The sequence below is a fragment of the Cydia fagiglandana genome, chromosome 17 (assembly GCF_963556715.1).
Source record: "Cydia fagiglandana chromosome 17, ilCydFagi1.1, whole genome shotgun sequence".
Classification (NCBI taxonomy): Eukaryota; Metazoa; Arthropoda; class Insecta; order Lepidoptera; family Tortricidae; genus Cydia; species Cydia fagiglandana.
In genome coordinates this window covers 10297333-10310883 of record NC_085948.1, presented here as the reverse complement: position 1 = coordinate 10310883, position 13551 = coordinate 10297333, and positions in this window count along the sequence as shown.

The following is a 13551-nucleotide window of genomic DNA, read 5'->3' as shown; positions in this document are numbered from 1 at the left end:
TAACGTTAAAACGAAGATTAAGTACTTTTATTTTTATTGCTAGGTACTTATAGGAGTTACAATTCATAAAACCATATTTTTATATCATTTTTAATTGTTTAACGTAAAATATGTTATACAAGGAAACATAATAAACAAATCGATTGAAAACTATTTTTAAGTTATCTTATTGACAAAATATCATCATCTAAACATATATAAACATTGATTGACTTTTTGCATTTTTAATAAAATTAACTCTTGATGTAAATAAGTATGTTTGATTGAAATGGTTTACCAAAATTTGTTTTATGTACCTTTGTCTTGAGATCATCATAGCAGTACCAGTAAGGTCCCGTTTTACAATGAGCTGTAAAATGACCAAGTCCTGTTGCAACTGTTGGAGGTACAAATTCAATAATTGACGCTAGGTCGTATCGTCTGTTGCTTTGCAGAACTAATGTTTTTGGCAGTTCTTTTATAGTCACTGTATTAACGACTTCAAATATAATATGATCCGATAAATTATAGGTCATCGCAACTGTGCCAAAACATTGTTCGTTATTACACTTTGTATATTCATTGCTCAACATAGAGTTTGCTGATGATTCTAAGCCAGCAAGACTCTCCTCCAAGTATAGGATATTCAACGGTAAAATTGGTAACATTCTTTCTGTTCTCTTGTCACAAGTATTGCATGTTTTTAAAATTCTTGCACTACAATATTCACTAAAGAGAATCGACTCAAAAATCTTGGTCACATTACACTGACAATCATAAATTTTGAGATTACCCTGGTAAGAAATTTTGTCACAAAAATTTATAAGAATATCTGACCTTAATCGTAATACATCAACATCCAAGTCATTCAGAGATACTGCTTTAACCAACATAGAAAAAGTCGATTTTATACGGTCGACATGTTGAGCAAAAACATTATTCTCTTTATAAAGTACGGCAAATGCTTGTAGAACAGCATCAAACGCGCATGTATTTTGCAAAATTATATCTTTCATTCCTGATCTACTAATATTTCCGTTTGGAATCAAATGTACATACTTTCTATTACTCTTTGGTTTAATTGTTTCGATTAAAGGTTTCGATTTATTAGTATTGTTTTTGTTTCGCCAGTTTTCTTCGTTTTTTGGTTTAGCTATGAATATAGAATTATCCCCGAAAGATTTATCAGTTTCATCAAAGCTTTTCTGTGATTTTTCTTGTGAATCATTAGTACAATCAAGGGAACCATTTGCTGTCTGAAAAATATCAGGATAAGAGCATTTCGCGGCCTTTAATTCTCCAGATAAATAATCAGTATGAACCATAATAAATCTATCCACACGCAAAAGACCGCTTCTTGAATTGAGTAGTAGCTGTTTAATGTTTTTAAAATAACTTTCAACGTTGCTGCTACTAGCATTGTCAGTCGATTCCTTGAAAAAAGGCAACATTAGATTAGTCCAAAGGGGCAGTCTATATATAAGTTTCTTAAAGCTTTCTATAAATATAGGAAAAAAATAAACATTTTCAAAATTAGTGTCTTCACACAGATCACTGTGCACTTTTTCTCTGTTTATAATATGTTCGAAATCGGCAATAACTGTGTTCTGAAGAAGTAATTCGTCATCATTTTCTTCAAATATCGAACCCTCGTTGTCTGATTCTATTACTTCTTCTGGTTGTTCCATTTCTTCAAGAATGTTTTCAATTTCTTCAGTTGTGCCAAGCAACTTTTCTTTAGCTATTTCACATCTCGTTATCTGGCCATTTTTTGTACATCGATCAAATCTGTTAACTGCAACTATTATAACATTTAGTATGATTTCTTTCGACGTCGCATAAATATTACACGTTTTAAGCTTTAACAATTGCCGTATGTAAAATTTCTTCACACGCATGTCAACATTTTTGAAACATTTAAGTCTGTATAAAGTTTTTATAAAATGTGACGAATCAAGGCGCATTATACACTTTGGACTAACTTTCGTTAGCCCTTCTAAAAGTGAAAAACAGTGATTTATGTAAGCTTTTGTCGTATTAAAGGTAGTGAACACTTTAACACAAGCACCGATCAAAGCGCTGGAGTCATCGGTAATCACTTCCTTAGGTTTTGGCATAGATTGTATCCATGTTTTTAGCCATAAATATATGTTGTCTAGTGTTTGAGTAGCTGAAATCATCTGAGCGATTGGTATAGACGTGTTTTTAATTTTAAGAAGTACAACGTATAAGAACAGATGTTTTGACTGGTAACAGCGTTTCGGGTCGATTGGAGGCCGTATTTTTTTAAATAATGATCCAGTTGCGTCTAGGCTCAGTGAAGTATAATTTGTATGTGAAAATGTTTCATAAAATGTTCGCTGCAACTTCGTCCAATAATAGACAAAGAAGGGGTTGAGGGAAACATTCCGAATTACAGTATCAAATGGTGGCGTAAAACTCATTATCCATAACGCCATCGTCACAACTCTGTGATAATATGTGGAAGTATTAGTCCGGCTCCTTATATTTTGAAGAGTTTTAAGTGTAGGAATGAAAGGCGGTTCCTGTGTATCATCATCACCAAGGACACTATTCATTAATTTGTTTCGAAATACTATTGGATATTCATTTTCCAAGCTAGCAGCAAGTTTTTCTTTAGTGCGTTTTGTTATTCTAACTTTTTTCTTGTGGATCAATTCTGAATCTACATTTTGCAGAATACACTTTACAGAAATCGAATTACTATCACGATTATCGGTGTAGATAAAAATTTTACCACTGCATTCTTGACAGTAACCATTTATTTTTACACTGTCACCATTAGTATAATTATTTTTGAATACCCATGTGCACCTATTTTTAGTTTTTTCCCAAATTTGTTTTCTTATACAGTCGCTCCAAACTCCTGACGGCAATCTCTTTTTTAAACTGCGGCGACCAGAACTGTCTTTGATGTCATTATGTAGCTGCGGTTTGATCTTTTCCCATTCGCATAGTTCCATTTCAAATTCTACTATATTGTCATCACAATCACTGTTACTATCAGAAAGTGTTGACTCACCACTATTGCTATCCACACTTGAAGAATCTTCGGAACAACCGTTACTTTTACCGATAGATAGTTCATGATTAATATTTTTATTAATGTCCATCTCACTAAAAAATAAATTGAAATTTCTTTTAGCGGAAAGGTACAAAGCCTTAGGTGATATTTGAGCACTTAACTTACGACTTATTGTCTTGTAAACATCACTTCCAGAACTTGGCAAACTAGTCACATCACGGAATTGTTCACTGTGTTGTAAGAAAACACACTTTTGTTCCTCTAAAGAAACGGATAATCTTTTTCCACGCTTCATTTTTGAGAATGTACGAACACCATACACGATCGTAACGGAGGAGTGAATGATGATTCGGTTAAAACACTAATTGAGGGTAGTTGACAAATTTTACACTGCAATGATATTAATACCCACATAAACAGAACAGTACCCGCGACATACATTCATGTTGTATCTGTGGGTGTAAGTATGAATGTAAGTAATTAAGGAAAACTATTATACAGTCTGACAAAAAAGAGTAGAAATTAAAAAGTGGCAATACTGTAGTGTCGTCCCGTTTTCTAATATACAATTATACATTGATTTGAAAGGGACGACACTTCAGTATTGACACATTAGAACTCTCACTAGAAACCAAGTTCATTAACATAAATTAAATGTGTGTATCTCATTGTACCTATGAGAGGGGGTAGCGCTACTATGCTCAGTCTGCAGGATGTCTTGTCTGTGACCCGTGACAAGAACTAGACAAATATATTTACATATTTACCTATAGTTGGTCAAGCAAATCTTGTCACTAGTAAAAGGCGCGAAATTCAGTTTTTCTTTGGGACGATAACCCTTGGCGCCTACATTTTTAAATTTGCCGCCTTTTTCTTTTGACAAGATTTACTTGACCGCTATACTTATAGTCTGTTGTTGTTGTTGGCAAAAAGAGTAGAAATTAAAAAGTGGCAATACTGAAGTGTCGTCCCTTTCAAATCAATGTATAATTGTATATTAGAAAACGGGACGACACTACAGTATTGCCACTTTTTAATTTCTACTCTTTTTTGTCAGACTGTATAATAGTTTTCCTTAATTACTTACATTCATACTTACACCCACAGATACAACATGAATGTATGTCGCGGGTACTGTTCTGTTTATGTGGGTATTAATATCACTGCAGTGTAAAATTTGTCAACTACCCTCAATTAGTGTTTTAACCGAATCATCATTCACTCCTCCGTTACGATCGTGTATGGTGTTCGTACATTCTCAAAAATGAAGCGTGGAAAAAGATTATCCGTTTCTTTAGAGGAACAAAAGTGTGTTTTCTTACAACACAGTGAACAATTCCGTGATGTGACTAGTTTGCCAAGTTCTGGAAGTGATGTTTACAAGACAATAAGTCGTAAGTTAAGTGCTCAAATATCACCTAAGGCTTTGTACCTTTCCGCTAAAAGAAATTTCAATTTATTTTTTAGTGAGATGGACATTAATAAAAATATTAATCATGAACTATCTATCGGTAAAAGTAACGGTTGTTCCGAAGATTCTTCAAGTGTGGATAGCAATAGTGGTGAGTCAACATTTTCTGATAGTAACAGTGATTGTGATGACAATATAGTAGAATTTGAAATGGAACTATGCGAATGGGAAAAGATCAAACCGCAGCTACATAATGACATCAAAGACAGTTCTGGTCGCCGCAGTTTAAAAAAGAGATTGCCGTCAGGAGTTTGGAGCGACTGTATAAGAAAACAAATTTGGGAAAAAACTAAAAATAGGTGCACATGGGTATTCAAAAATAATTATACTAATGGTGACAGTGTAAAAATAAATGGTTACTGTCAAGAATGCAGTGGTAAAATTTTTATCTACACCGATAATCGTGATAGTAATTCGATTTCTGTAAAGTGTATTCTGCAAAATGTAGATTCAGAATTGATCCACAAGAAAAAAGTTAGAATAACAAAATGCACTAAAGAAAAACTTGCTGCTAGCTTGGAAAATGAATATCCAATAGTATTTCGAAACAAATTAATGAATAGTGTCCTTGGTGATGATGATACACAGGAACCGCCTTTCATTCCTACACTTAAAACTCTTCAAAATATAAGGAGCCGGACTAATACTTCCACATATTATCACAGAGTTGTGACGATGGCGTTATGGATAATGAGTTTTACGCCACCATTTGATACTGTAATTCGGAATGTTTCCCTCAACCCCTTCTTTGTCTATTATTAGACGAAGTTGCAGCGAACATTTTATGAAACATTTTCACATACAAATTATACTTCACTGAGCCTAGACGCAACTGGATCATTATTTAAAAAAATACGGCCTCCAATCGACCCGAAACGCTGTTACCAGTCAAAACATCTGTTCTTATACGTTGTACTTCTTAAAATTAAAAACACGTCTATACCAATCGCTCAGATGATTTCAGCTACTCAAACACTAGACAACATATATTTATGGCTAAAAACATGGATACAATCTATGGCAAAACCTAAGGAAGTGATTACCGATGACTCCAGCGCTTTGATCGGTGCTTGTGTTAAAGTGTTCACTACCTTTAATACGACAAAAGCTTACATAAATCACTGTTTTTCACTTTTAGAAGGGCTAACGAAAGTTAGTCCAAAGTGTATAATGCGCCTTGATTCGTCACATTTTATAAAAACTTTATACAGACTTAAATGTTTCAAAAATGTTGAAATGCGTGTGAAGAAATTTTACATACGGCAATTGTTAAAGCTTAAAACGTGTAATATTTATGCGACGGCGAAAGAAATCATACTAAATGTTATAATAGTTGCAGTTAACAGATTTGATCGATGTACAAAAAATGGCCAGATAACGAGATGTGAAATAGCTAAAGAAAAGTTGCTTGGCACAACTGAAGAAATTGAAAACATTCTTGAAGAAATGGAACAACCAGAAGAAGTAATAGAATCAGACAACGAGGGTTCGATATTTGAAGAAAATGATGACGAATTACTTCTTCAGAACACAGTTATTGCCGATTTCGAACATATTATAAACAGAGAAAAAGTGCACAGTGATCTGTGTGAAAACACTAATTTTGAAAATGTTTATTTTTTTCCTATATTTATAGAAAGCTTTAAGAAACTTATATATAGACTGCCCCTTTGGACTAATCTAATGTTGCCTTTTTTCAAGGAATCGACTGACAATGCTAGTAGCAGCAACGTTGAAAGTTATTTTAAAAACATTAAACAGCTACTACTCAATTCAAGAAGCGGTCTTTTGCGTGTGGATAGATTTATTATGGTTCATACTGATTATTTATCTGGAGAATTAAGGGCCGCGAAATGCTCTTATCCTGATATTTTTCAGACAGCAAATGGTTCCCTTGATTGTACTAATGATTCACAAGAAAAATCACAGAAAAGCTTTGATGAAACTGATAAATCTTTCGGGGATAATTCTATATTCATAGCTAAACCAAAAAACGAAGAAAACTGGCGAAACAAAAACAATACTAATAAATCGAAACCTTTAATCGAAACAATTAAACCAAAGAGTAATAGAAAGTATGTACATTTGATTCCAAACGGAAATATTAGTAGATCAGGAATGAAAGATATAATTTTGCAAAATACATGCGCGTTTGATGCTGTTCTACAAGCATTTGCCGTACTTTATAAAGAGAATAATGTTTTTGCTCAACATGTCGACCGTATAAAATCGACTTTTTCTATGTTGGTTAAAGCAGTATCTCTGAATGACTTGGATGTTGATGTATTACGATTAAGGTCAGATATTCTTATAAATTTTTGTGACAAAATTTCTTACCAGGGTAATCTCAAAATTTATGATTGTCAGTGTAATGTGACCAAGATTTTTGAGTCGATTCTCTTTAGTGAATATTGTAGTGCAAGAATTTTAAAAACATGCAATACTTGTGACAAGAGAACAGAAAGAATGTTACCAATTTTACCGTTGAATATCCTATACTTGGAGGAGAGTCTTGCTGGCTTAGAATCATCAGCAAACTCTATGTTGAGCAATGAATATACAAAGTGTAATAACGAACAAGGTTTTGGCACAGTTGCGATGACCTATAATTTATCGGATCATATTATATTTGAAGTCGTTAATACAGTGACTATAAAAGAACTGCCAAAAACATTAGTTCTGCAAAGCAACAGACGATACGACCTAGCGTCAATTATTGAATTTGTACCTCCAACAGTTGCAACAGGACTTGGTCATTTTACAGCTCATTGTAAAACGGGACCTTACTGGTACTGCTATGATGATCTCAAGACAAAGGTACATAAAACAAATTTTGGTAAACCATTTCAATCAAACATACTTATTTACATCAAGAGTTAATTTTATTAAAAATGCAAAAAGTCAATCAATGTTTATATATGTTTAGATGATGATATTTTGTCAATAAGATAACTTAAAAATAGTTTTCAATCGATTTGTTTATTATGTTTCCTTGTATAACATATTTTACGTTAAACAATTAAAAATGATATAAAAATATGGTTTTATGAATTGTAACTCCTATAAGTACCTAGCAATAAAAATAAAAGTACTTAATCTTCGTTTTAACGTTATCAAGATACTTCAATAATGTCATGTAAAAAACACGAAGGTACGACTAAAAATAAGTACGTACGTTTATGATCAATGCAACTACACCCCCATTGCTGGTTGCCAAGAAAAAAATTGAACTCTCACCAGAAACCAAGTTCATAACATAAATAAAATGTGTGTATCTCATTGTACCTAAATAAAAACACAAAGTTTCGTACGTTTGATGGCTCCTCTACACGATGGGCCAACGCCAGCCACTCCAAGGGACGCAGCCATGCAGTAGAATGAGATAGCAATATCACTTGCTCCCTCTAACGCATAAATGCGTCCCTTGGAGTGGCCGGCGTTGGCCCATCGTGTAGAGGAGCTATGAGAAGTCGGCTGGAGGCGCTTGCGTCCTGGCGACAATTAGTTAATTTAACTAGCCATGGCTAACTCGATCAACATTAAAAACTGCAGTACAATTTTTTTAGGCGTCTTTTTTGCTAAAAAGTAAGTATTTACGTGAATTTTCTTTAATTAAATTTTGGGGTTGCTGGGGAGATGCTCTACAGCAAGTCCGAATTGAGTTAATTGTACTCTCGATCTATTGAGGTACAAATTTTTCTAAGTATGTACTAATTCAGTACATATTGTGTACATCAGCATTACGTTTCAATAAATCACAAAACAGACAGTGGGGTTTCCACGGAGCATGACGTTCTAGATTCCTTTTCTGTACCAGTTCCAGAATTTTCTCGTTTCGAAAAGCCTGTGTTCCGGATCCGTACCGGGATAGGGATCTGTTTTAAACGTCCCGCATTTAGACCCCGGAAGCAGTAAATAAATAAATAAAACAGTTGAATTTAGCTTAATAAGAACAATTTATATTTGTCTACTATTAACAACCCAAAGATTTAGAACTCTTCCATTGCTGGTGTTGTTTTCGAGTTCCAGACTATGGACCATGAGGAAAAAAAAAAAACATCCAGGCGGCGCTCGAAAACTCCTGAGCGTGACCGAAAATCGAAATCTGATGATGGACAAGAACGTCGAAGCCGAAGTCGCAGGGAACAACAGGCGGAGTCGCAACCGGCGAAGCCGCAGCAGCGGCAGACACGGCCGAGGCAATGAGAGATGGCTTCGAAGATCAACACGGAAGGACAACGGCCAGGATCGCTTTCACGTGGAAGCCGCACAGGACAGGAACGGATGGCTTGTATATCTTTGTCGTCTTCAGTTGTAGATTTTAATAGATGTCGTTTATTGCTTAAACTGCGAATATTTTGGTACAGTATCCTTGGTTTTAAGAAGTTCGTTGCAAAGCTGCTGATTGCTGTTGATCAATTCGTCAATTGTGGTTGGTGCAACTGACGCTTAAGTGGCAAGTAAATAACGATATGATGAAAATACCTACATATGATGATAAGTATAATATTATCGAATTATAAAATTTCTGGATTATTTTAATTAATGAGTTACGGATTAATGAGTTACGGATTAATGAGTTACGGATTAATGAGTTACGGAGTAATGAGTTACGGATTAATGAGTTACGGATTAGTGAGTTACGGATTAATGAGTTACGGACTAATGAGTTACGCATTAGTGAGTTACTGGATTGATCAGTTACTGGATTGATCAGTTACTGGATTGATCAGTTACTGGATTAATCAGGTACTGGATTACTGGATTAAGCAGTTAATGGATTATAGAGTTATTGGATTATCGAGTTATTGGATTATTCAGTTGAGTTATTGGATTATTGAGTTGAGTTTTATTGAGTTGAGTTATTGGATTGTTGAGTTGAGTTTTATTGAGTTGAGTTTTATTGAGTTGAGTTTTATTGAGTTGAGTTTTATTGAGTTGAGTTTTATTGAGTTGAGTTATTGGATTATTGAGTTGAGTTATTGGATTATTGAGTTGAGTTATTGGATTATTGAGTTGAGTTATTGGATTATTGAGTTGAGTTATTGGATTATTGAGTTGAGTTATTGGATTATTGAGTTGAGTTATTGGATTATTGAGTTGAGTTATTGGATTATTGAGTTGAGTTATTGGATTATTTAGTTGAGTTATTGGATTATTCAGTTGAGTTATTGGATTTATTCAGTTGAGTTATTGAATTATTCAGTTGAGTTATTGGATTATTTAGTTGAGTTATTTGATTATTGAGTTGAGTATAGGATTATTTAGTTGAGCTATTGGATTATTTAGTTGAGTTATTAGAGTATTTAGTTGAGTTATTGGAGTATTTAGTTGAGTTATTGGATTATTGAGTTATTGGACTATTGAGTTATTGGATTATTGAGTTATTGGATTATTGAGTTATTGGATTATTGAATTATTGAATTCTTGATTATTGAGTTATTGGATTATTGAGTTATTGGACTATTGAGTTATTGGATTATTGAGTTATTGGATTATTGAGTTATTGGGTTATTGGATTATTGGATTATTGGATTATTGGTTCATTGGATCATTGGTTCATTGGATTATTGGTTCATTGGATCATTGGATAATTGGTTCATTGGATCATTGGTTCATTGGATCATTGGATCATTGGATCATTGGATCATTGGATTATTGGATTATTGAATTATTGGATTATTGAATTATTGGATTATTTAATTAATGGATTATTGAATTATTGCATTATTGAATTATTGAATTATTGAATTATTGAACTATTGAACTATTGAATTAAAGAATTAAAGAATTAAAGAATTAAAGAATTAAAGAATTAAAGAATTAAAGAATTAAAGAATTGAAGAATTGAAGAATTGAGGAATTAAAGAATTAAAGAATTAAAGAATTAAAGAATTAAAGAATTAAATAATTTAAGAATTAAATAATTAAATAATTAAATAATTAAAGAATTAAAGAATTAAAGAATTAAAGAATTAAAGAATTAAAGAATTAAAGAATTAAAGAATTAAAGAATTAAAGAATTAAAGAATTAAAGAATTAAAGAATTAAAGAATTAAAGAATTAAAGAATTAAAGAATTAAAGAATTAAAGAATTAAAGAATTAAAGAATTAAAGAATTAAAGAATTAAAGAATTAAAGAATTAAAGAATTAAAGGATTAAAGGATTAAAGAATTAAAGAATTAAAGAATTAAAGAATTAAAGAATTATTGGATTATTGAATTAAAGAATTATTGGATTATTGAATTAAAGAATTATTGGATTATTGAATTAAAGAATTATTGGATTATTGAATTAAAGAATTATTGAATTAAAGAATTATTGGATTATTGAATTAAAGAATTATTGGATTATTGAATTAAAGAATTATTGGATTATTGGATTAAAGAATTATTGGATTATTGGATTAAAGAATTATTGGATTATTGGATTATTGAATTAAAGAATTATTGGATTATTGAATTAAAGAATTATTGGATTATTGAATTAAAGAATTATTGGATTATTGAATTAAAGAATTATTGGATTATTGAATTAAAGAGTTAAAGAATTATTGGATTATTGAATTAAAGTATTAAAGAATTATTGGATTATTGAATTAAAGAATTAAAGAATTATTGGATTATTGAATGAAAGAATTAAAGAATTATTGGATTATTGAATTAAAGAATTAAAGAATTATTGGATTATTGAATTAAAGAATTATTTGATTATTTAATTAAAGAATTAAAGAATTATTGGATTATTGAATTAAAGAATTAAAGAATTAAAGAATTATTGGATTATTGAATTAAAGAATTATTGGATTATTGAATTAAAGAATTATTGGATTATTGAATTAAAGAATTATTGGATTATTGAATTAAAGAATTATTGGATTATTGAATTATAGAATTATTGGATTATTGAATTAAAGAACTATTGGATTATTGAATTAAAGAATTAAAGAATTATTGGATTATTGAATTAAAGAATTAAAGAATTATTGGATTATTGGATTTTTGAATAAAAGAATTATTGGATTATTGAATTAAAGAATTATTGGATTATTGAATTAAAGAATTATTGGATTATTGAATTATAGAATTATTGGATTATTGAATTAAAGAATTATTGGATTATTGAATTAAAGAATTAAAGAATTATTGGATTATTGAATTAAAGAATTATTGGATTATTGGATTTTTGAATAAAAGAATTATTGGATTATTGAATTAAAGAATTATTGGATTATTGAATTAAAGAATTATTGGATTATTGAATTAAAGAATTATTGGATTATTGAATTAAAGAATTATTGGATTATTGAATTAAAGAATTATTGAATTAAAGAATTATTGGATTATTGAATTAAAGAATTAAAGAATTATTGGATTATTGAATTAAAGAATTATTGGATTATTGAATTAAAGAATTAAAGAATTATTGGATTATTGAATTAAAGAATTAAAGAATTATTGGATTATTGAAGTAAAGAATTAAAGAATTAATGGATTATTGAATTAAAGAATTAAATAATTATTGGATTATTGAATTAAAGAATTAAAGAATTATTTGATTATTGAATTAAAGAATTAAAGAATGATTTCATTATTTAATTAAAGAATTAAAGAATTATTGGATTATTGAATTAAAGAATTAAAGAATTATTGGATTATTGAATTAAAGAATTATTGAATTAAAGAATTAAAGAATTATTGGATTATTGGATTTTTGAATTAAAGAATTATTGGATTATTGAATTTTTGAATTAATAGATTATTGAATTAGTTATTTGCTATGGATGGAGGCACGGATATATGGTAATGATAAAAAAAAAAAAAATGACGGAAGTAGAGGATGTTATGTTGTGATGAGACACGTTTGTGTCATGAGAGTGATTCAGTAAGTAGCACATTAAAAAAATAAAAATGGAATCAAAAAAAAACAAGAGAAATAATGTGCTACACGTAAAATTTGATTAAAAAAATGGTATGTTGTGAGACACGTTTGTGTCATGAGAGTGGTAAAAAAAAAAAACGGAATAAAAAAAAAAAACACGAGAAATAATGAGTAAAAAAAAAACATAGCAGTCGAATATGTTAAGTAATGTACTTTATATGTATTGATGCATAAAAAAATATGATATATTGTTGTATAATTATTGAATAGAAACTTATATATTTAGATGGATTTATTGGATTTGAAATTATTATGCGAAGATATAGATTAATTCAATAAGTAATAAGAAAAATGTATATAGACAGACAAAGAAATTGTATTAAATGGGTAATAAAGCATTAATAATTTTCTTACTGAATGCCCGATGATTTGACATGCCGAGTGTAAGATTAGATGACAGACGCGATTAGTATGACTGTGCATGAGGACATGCACAATGTCAGGATGGGCGAGTGTAAGATTCATTAAAATTACTAATTATTAGAAACAGATTTAATGAAATAAAGAGTTGAATAATCATTGGTAATCTATAATTTAATAAATTTAAAAGTAACGTGATTGATAGTTGACCTTTGTAAATAGAAGGTAGTTGGAAGAAAGAATAAAAGACGACTGGCATGGCGGTTAACGGGCATTCGGTTACGGGCAGAGGTGAAGGGAGGACGATTGTGAAGTGAGAGGATTGGAGATTGAACTGTAACGGAATATTGTGATCAAGAAATATATTGCTGTTATGAAAGAAGGAATTTTTATTATACAAATGTAACTTCGAGTTAATTTATACCTACTATTTTGAATAAAGGAATTACCTACTTAAAGTTTAGCTGTAGTTTCCAAATAAGATAGGCAAATTATACAAACTACTTCGTACCTACTCTGTCAAAGTAAGTTTTAGGGACTGCCAATCAATAACAGCGCAACTTCGCTTGATCGTATTTAGGTAGGTACATACTTATAAATATATACCTACTTATTGGTAATGCGTAATGTCAGTCTTCTTTGGATCCTTCTTCGGAATAATCATAGCCACCATGTTTATAAATGGAGTACCTTATTACTTGAGTATAAGATACGTCTCGTAATATTTATTCCACGAAATTATCATACTCGACA